Raw genomic sequence first — 8,664 nt, 5'->3', positions numbered from 1 at the left:
TCTTTTCTCTATCTCTCTCTCTCTCTCTTTCTTTAACTATAAAACCCTAAGCAGTTGAAATTTAAGAACTGTGAAAAGCCAAATTACCAAATATGAGATCTACAAATTTTTTGAAATTATCTGAGAGTTCGTTGTGGGAAAGAGTAAGAAAAGTGAAAGTGAGAACAGTGTTATTCTGCGGTTTTTTGTGCTTTATAGATCTTCTTGACACCTGTTTTGGCCAATCAACTAACTTCAATGTGTCATTATCCAATCATTTCTTGCCATGTGGCCATTTTGTGTCACTCCCAAGTCCTTCACCAATGCACCACGTGGCTTTTTATATTGTCTGAATTTTGGACTAGAGTGCTATTATGAAAGAGATTAGACATTCAATTAGTATCAAGCAGTAGAGCTGAGGTGTTAAATTTTTTGTTATTTATATTATTTATTCAGAATGCAATCTTCTGTGTGGTGGCCCATCATTGTCTCTCTCTTTATGAAGCACCAAAGAGTGTGGGATAGTGGAACGTAGAATGGTAGAAATTGAAATGGAAGAGATGGTTGTGTGGTAACATGACAGATACACAACATATGCAAATGATGAAATGCATGACACGTTGTCTAGTCTAAGCACACATGTTGGTCTTTTGGTCAAATGCCAATGCCTACACTCTTGGCAATTTATCAACCCATCAGCAAATTTAAAATAAATAAATAAATTTTATTTAAAAAAATGATAATACAAAAAGTTATTTTTATACTAAAATCTAACTTTTATAATTATATATATCTATAACTACTTTTTTTTGTCTTATACATTACACAACACACACTCATTTAATAGTTATTTTTATGTATACATGACATTTTTTGTTTACTTGAGTCAAATATAAAAGTTATTTTGGACCAGATGGATCTAAGCTCCTAAATAACCAACCTGATTTTAAAATGATAAAATAATCTGGCATAAAGATAATGTTAAGAAGAAAATAAAAGACGAAGAAATTTTTATAATTTATTGTAGAATAAAATAAATTGGAAAGAGAAATAGATATAAAAATAAAATAGAGAGAATAAGATAATTTTATTAATACTCTCTAATATGTATATCTTACTGTAATTGAGATTTTATAACACACTCTCAATAATGATATACTCAATATAATATACAAATATAATGTAAAGAAACAAAAGTCATGTTGCTTTTGGTTTTGCTAATGAAGCTCTTTAGTTTTTGTGTATTGTACTTATGTATCTTGCACATATTTATGAGCAACTTCATGGCCTATTTATAGACTCGTCATAGTTGGCTTTGTTGATTATTTGGTCATGATTTGGTGATGGCTTTCACTATCTATCACTTGATGGTTTAGTGAAACAAGTTAAATCAATCAAGACATCTATATTCCATAATCTAATTTACTATAGTGTGTTATTATTCAACTACAATCATAAGTAATATATGTGTGTGTGTGTGTGTGTGTGTGTGTGTGAGAGAGAGAGAGAGAGAGAGAGAGAGAGTCATTATAACTGAAATATTCTAGATGAGGTAAAAAATAAGAAGCTAGTACGTATAAAAAATGATTAAGTTGTGCATACTAATTATTTATGTATAATATCTTTTTGTTTGTGGGCCTATATTGTATTGAAAATAGATTGCTGCTCTGTCTCCCCTTCTTCCCCAATTCAAACTAGAAGGTGATAAATGTCTATCAAACCATTTGGAGAGTATGATAGAGAAGATGTTAGGTGGAAGAGCTTTGGTAAATACATCATCAAGTTGATTAGCAGATGAGATAATGAGTAATTTCATTAAACCAGATTGTAGCTTTTAGCAAATCAAATGACAGTCAACTTTCAAATGTTTGGTACGTTCATGAAAGACTGAAATTGTAGCTGTGTAAATGAAACTCTAGTTGTCACAGTATAAAGTTGGAGGGCGAGTATAATTGATATTGAGATCAGCTAAAAAGTTAACAAGCCATTGTAACTCTCTTGTGGTAGAAAAAAGAACTCTGTATTCTGCCTTAGTTGAAGAACAAGAAATAGTTTCTTGTTTCTTTGTTTTCCAAAAAAGGAGGAATTTGCCTAAAAAGAAACAAAACCCTATAATAGACTGCCGAGTATTCAAGCACCTTCCCCGATCAACATCGCTGAAGGCAAAACATTGAAGGGAAGAAGCTCGAGGAAAGAACAAGCCACGTCTTGGGGACCTTTTGAGATATCATAAAACTCGTTTGGCTGCGTTCAAGTGATTCTCTGCAGGTGTACATATAAATTGGCTAAGTTGTTGTGTCGCATAAGTGATATCAGGTCGAGTGGTATTAAGATAAAGGAGTCGACCAACAAGCCGCTAATAGGAAGTAACATCGATAAGAAGTGGACTAGAATCTTGATGTAATTGGAGTTTATTGTCCGTTGGAACAGAGTAAAGCTTAGCAGTAGTTAATCTGGAATCATTCAAAAGGCTAAGGAAATATTTTCGTTGGCAAAGAGAGATGCCCATTGCAGAGTGAGAAACCTATATGCCAAGAAAATATTTTAAAATACCAAGATCCTTAATGCATAAAGCAGAGTCCAATGCATTTTTTATGGAAGAAATTTTAGAAAGACAATTTTCAGTAAGGATAATATCATCGACATAGACAAGTAGTGCTGTAAAATTATTACCATTAATCTTGAAGAACAAACTGTGATCTGCCGGAGTTTGCTGATACCCATGAGAAAAAAGAAAGGATGACAATTTATCATACCATTCACAACTTGATTTCTTTAAACCGTTTAAAGACATTTACAATTTGGAATATTATTACAACTTAGAGAATGGCACTCCAAGAGGCAATTGCATATAGACATTCTCTTTATTGATAAATGTATCAATTATTGATGGAGACAAAAGCTAAGATTAGCTTTACGATTGTTATCTTTACCACAGAGAGAAAGTCTCAGAATAATCAATCCCTTCGATTTGGGTATAACCAAATGTTCTTTATAATGCTCAATAGATCCATCAAGGCGATACTTGACACGATAGACCCATTTGCAACCAATGGGTTTAACACCGGGAGGAACATCAACAAGAACCCAGTTTTTATTTAACTTCAAGGCTTTGACCTTAGCCTTCATGGCATCTTGCTAGCGTGAATGTTTGCTAGCTTTTTGAAAAGTACGCAGTTCAATATTAGTGGATAAAGAGAAAAGAAAGCTACAATGAGAGGGTGATATGTGCGTGTAGGAAAGAACTGTGTAAAGAGGATACCTATACCTTGAAGAAAATGATTTGGGGTTGTTGGAAGAGAGATTGCAAAAGTAGTCATTGAGGTAGGAAGGAGGTTTTGAATTTCTTATTGATTTCCTTGGAAATTGGATAGTAGAAAAAGAAGACGAAGAAAAGTTATCTTTGTTTCTTGATGAGAAAAATAGAGAAAGGGTTTGATGAAAGTTAGTGGATTCATGAATTAAGAAAGGTGGGTTAATTGGTGTTGTGGGTGAAAAGTTGGGTCTTCTTGGTTGTAGGCTTGGGCAGATGGAAAAATATGTATGATGATGTTGGGATGAAATTGGACTATTGTGTAGTAATAGTCTTAATTGGTGGATCAAGAATTTGTGGGTCAAAAGAAAGGCGTAAATGAGGGTGAAACAATGGATTGTTGCTAACTTGGTATGAAAAATGATGTTCGTGAAACTGTACATGTATGGAAATAAAAATTCTTATTGTTTAAATTATAAATCATATATCCCTTTATTTCTTGTTTAAAACCTAAGAAAATACCTTTTCTAGCACGAGGATTAAATTTATTGTGATGCACACCAAGAGTTGAAGCAAAACATAAACATCCAAAAATTTTAATTATGATAAATTAGGTAATTTGTTAAAAAGAATTTGAAAGGGTGACTTATGATATAAAACGGGAGAAGGAACCCGATTAATAAGAAAGATAGCATGTGCAATGGTATAAAATCAAAAAAATCATGATAAATTCGATTGAAACATTAAAGCTCGTACAACATTAAGAATATGTTGATGTTTTCTTTCAATTCGACCACTTTGTTTTGGTGTTTCAACACAATTTTGTTCATGAAAAATTCTCTTTGAAGCATAAAAATTAGACATTAAAAATCTGAACCATTATTAGAATGAATGTGTTTAACTTTGGCAATAAATTGGATCTCTACCATAGAAATAAAAGGTTGATTGCTTGACTCTACAGTTGCTTTGGTTTTTAAAAGAGTCACCCATGTATACCGAGTAAAATCATTCACAATAGTAAGAAAATATTTATGCCCATGAATAGATTCTTTATAAAAAAATCCCAAATATCAACGTGTATTAATTCAAATATTTGAGATGCAATAATAGTACTAAGAGAAAAAAGTAATTTCTTTGTTTTGCTAATTGACATATGTCACATGTATTTACATCATGACAAGTAATAAAAGAGGATTGTGCATCCATATCATTCAAGCGTTTGCTAGACAGGTGTCTTAAACAAAAATGTCAAATGTTATTGGGAGTTATGGTGATGGAATTATTCACGGAGCTAAAGGTGGAGAAGGGTGAATGTGAATGAGCATATGAAAAATTGGGTATGGTGTAGCTTTTCTAAAAGATGGTACAATTCCTCCTTCAACTTAGCCAAATCAGTCGTTTAACGATTTAATGTCCTGCAAAAATCATCATGAAATATTAGATAACAAGGAAGAATAGATATAAGTTTAGAAATAGATAAAATACTAAAAGTAAATTAAAGTATATACAAGACATTATGAAGAATTATATGATCTAAAAGTATAATAGTGCTAGCAAGATGAGCAAATAAGAGTGTCATTAGAAAAATGTACAGGTATTGGAATGACTTTATGATAAGTGTGAAAGTGTTGTAACGAGAAGATAATGTGGTCAGTTGTTCCAGAATCAATAATCCAAGAGCCACTAAGAAAAGAAGTAATAAAAAATACTTGTGGGGGATAATAAATCAATGAAATTAAAAGAGCAAAATGCATGATATGCATTTGTTAAAGGGGTACTATTATTGGGCTTAGATGGCTCAATCTTAGAATCATGATTAGAAGAGGATGGAGAAGAATCCACTAATGTTGAAGAATGAGCTTTTTTCAAGAGAGCCATGAGTCTTTGGCATTAGGCTGGGATAAAAGTAAGCCCAAATTTTTGAAGTGTTCCCGTTTTTCTTCCCAAAATCAACATCATGCCAGGATTTAGAAGGAGAAGTGACGGCAATGTTGTTGATGGTGCTGCCACGGTTGTGAAAACGAAGACGACTCGAGTAGCGTGGATGCCCCAGAGGATAGTCGTGCTTTCCATAATACACATCGACTATGTGACTGGAGTGACTACAATAACTGCCCAACATGTTGGGGTTGCTGCGTCCGCCATTGAAAGAGCTATAACTGATGCGTCCTCATCCTAAAGAAGAACGACGATCAGCTTGTGCGGGTGTAATATTAATCAAAGCACCAGGATCATCGAGGATGCCAATAGTAACGTGAAACTGTCGTTCATTTCGTATCACCAAAAAAAAAACATACAATTGAAATGTGGAAAAGGGTCAAGAAGCAAAATTTGAGAGCGAAAAATGTTGAAGTGTTCATCCAAGTCTTTTAAAATTGAATAATAAAATCTTGATCATTGTAATTCTGTACAGGACAAGAACATCAAGAAAGATGGTGATAATTGCTTAACTAAGCCGAAAGAGATTTAAGTGAGGTAAAAAAATCTGTGACGGATAAAGAACCCTATTTGAGAATATAAATATCCTTTTAGAGTTCAGCAACACAAAGTATGTCACATTGTAAAAATTGCCCGTGTAAATCGAACTACATAGCATCAGCATTATTGAACTTTGAGCAATGAAATTTGACAAAAAATGTTGAAGCCATGAGAGAATAAGAGTGCATCTTTCCTATGAAGAATGTAAAGGGTCAGTAACATCAGACTTAGGAATTGAACCACTGAGGAACAAGAGTTTAGTTTTAGTGATGATGGCTAACTGAAAACCTCGAGAAAAAAGACTGATAATTATTACCACTAAGAAGTGGGGTAACTAAGATAGTGGTAGGACTTTCATTGGGATGAATATAGAAGGAACTTGAAGAATTTTGGGTGACATCAAGGGTGATAAATTGTGCTAGGGTGTTTGTGGGTGTAGATGGTGTTTGATTATTTGGATTAAAAATTTTTACCATGATGGATATCAGCAGAGTTCTAAATGAGCTCTGATACCATAAGAAGAAAATAAAAGATGGAGAAGTTTTTGTAATTTGCTATTGTGTGTTATTATTCAACCACAATCATAAGCAATGATTATTTGAATTAGAGATTTTTATCATGATGGATATCAGCAGAGTTATGGATGAGCTTTGACACCATAAGAAGAAAATAAAAGACAAAGAAATTTCTATAATTTGCTATTGTGTGTTATTATTATTCAACCACAATCATAAGCAATGATTATTTGGATTAGAGGTTTTTACCATGATAGATATTAGTAGAGTTCTGGATGATCTCTGATATCATAAGAACAAAATAACGAAGAAATTTCTGTATTTTGCTATTGTGTGTTATTATTCAACCACAATCATAAGCAATTCACACACACATACACACATGTTTAAAAGGCAGAAGATACAACAACTCAGCACAATAAAATCTAAAAATATCTAAACAAATCCATCAAAAGATAAAATCACATGAAGAAGCATCTCATAAATGATGAGTCATTGTAATTGAAATATTCTAGAAGAGGTAAAAGATAAAAAGCTAGTACGTATAGGAAATTATCAAGTTGTGCATACTAATTATTCATATATAATATCTTTTTGTGTGTGGACATGTGTAGTATTAGAAATGGATTGATGCTTTGTTAAATATAGATCTAATAAAAACGTCTACAAAATAAGTAGTAGCAAAATGACAAGGATGACTTGGGTTCAAGAATTTTCAATGTCAAAATATGGCCTACTTAGCAAAACAGGCTTAGAGAAAAATGAAGAATCTGAATGTACTATGGGTAAAGATACTAAAAGCATTATATTTTTCCGATACAAACTTTTGGGAGGCAAAAAATCAGAAAGGATCGTCGTGGGTGTGGAAGAGCTTACTATAGGAAAAAATTATTTGCTAGATCAAAGTGATTTCTAGCTTGACAATAGAAGCAATTGCAATTAGGAATGCCATGGTTTTAGAAAGGAATTTAAAGATGTCAACTAAGATTATTTAAACCTAATTCAAATCCTAAAATCAAATGGCAAGCTAGAAAAAATTGAGCACATATTGATAGACAATAAAGAGAGGGCTGAAGAAATTGATGGATGTGGGTTCACAGGGATGCCAAGAGAAGGTAATAAGCTTGCTCACTCAGCAGCGAAAGCGTCACTAACCAGGAGATTGATCTCAGGACAGAGCATGCAACTACTACCAGAAGTACCAAGAATCACGAGAACAGAAGCGAAAAGGGTTTAGCTGAATTCAACGATACACACAAGATGACAAAATGAGAACATTGAGTCGGGAGTAGGAGAGGAAAGGAGCAACATCCTCCGATCATCCAAGCAACCAACAATTAGAAGTGCAATGAATGAATTTAGTATTGGCGGAGCGTTGCCAGCAAAAGATACCGTCTCCCAGCCAGAGAAAAATCAACTACTCGAGAGGGTGACTACGAGTATCGACGTAGGGAGTCATTGATGGAGGCGGGCATGACGGCATCCTAGTGATGTGCGGTTCAGGGGACTCCGTTGCAATGCATTCATGGAGATCGAAGGAGAAAACCTGGTGAACTAAATCTAGAGGCTGTGTTTTTTGGAGGTTGCAAAAGGATATGGCAGCAAATTTTTTGGCGGACTCGATGGAATTGATGAAGCAATGAACATTCGAGGCCATGGTGACATCGTGGAGTCAGATTGCTCCACCGCCAACAATGGAGCTATGTACAGTATCTCCGAAGTGGATGGTGAATCGGGTTGCAGATAGAGTATATTGGAGATAGGCTATCTCCAGATCAGGTTTGTTTTTATCACTTTGTGAATCTGACCCATGACAAAAAAAATATTAATACATCCCTTTATAAAAGGAATAACTAAATAAAGCTTTATGATTTGTACATAACAACCAAGTACGAAACTTATTAACTAACCAAACTATTATCTTACTAAATACACTAGTTGTTATCTCGATAATGATACTAGATTATATAAAGGAAGGGATCAACCAGAAAAAGGTAAGTAGGATTACACTAGACATACTTAAGCACTCTTCAATTTAGTATCAAAGTGTCGGTGTAAGTTTTCTTCAACAACATGATTCATGACTGATCGAAAAAGCTAGTTCTTCTATTCTTCGTAACATCAACATGTCATTTAAACAAAAATCAACTATTTAAATGAACATTTGAGAACTAAAATAGGACAAAAATTTAAAATTTTTTTAAAAAAAAACATTAAAAAATATTCCAAAACATTTAAAATTCAAATTCAGACAACATACAAATTAAAAGTAAAAAAGAAAGCATATAAAAAATAGTAAAGAAACATATCAGACGAAAAAAGCTAAAAGAGTGAAGCGAGATATCGTGTTGTTGTTTTTGTCTTTCTCATCTTTCGCATCTTTTTTATTGTCTTTGTCTTTTTCATTGTGTTTTCTACTTATATGTTTTGATATCTTCC

Source organism: Arachis stenosperma, chromosome 3, assembly GCF_014773155.1.
Source record: "Arachis stenosperma cultivar V10309 chromosome 3, arast.V10309.gnm1.PFL2, whole genome shotgun sequence".
NCBI classification, from domain to species: domain Eukaryota; kingdom Viridiplantae; phylum Streptophyta; class Magnoliopsida; order Fabales; family Fabaceae; genus Arachis; species Arachis stenosperma.
This window is presented reverse-complemented; position numbering follows the sequence as displayed.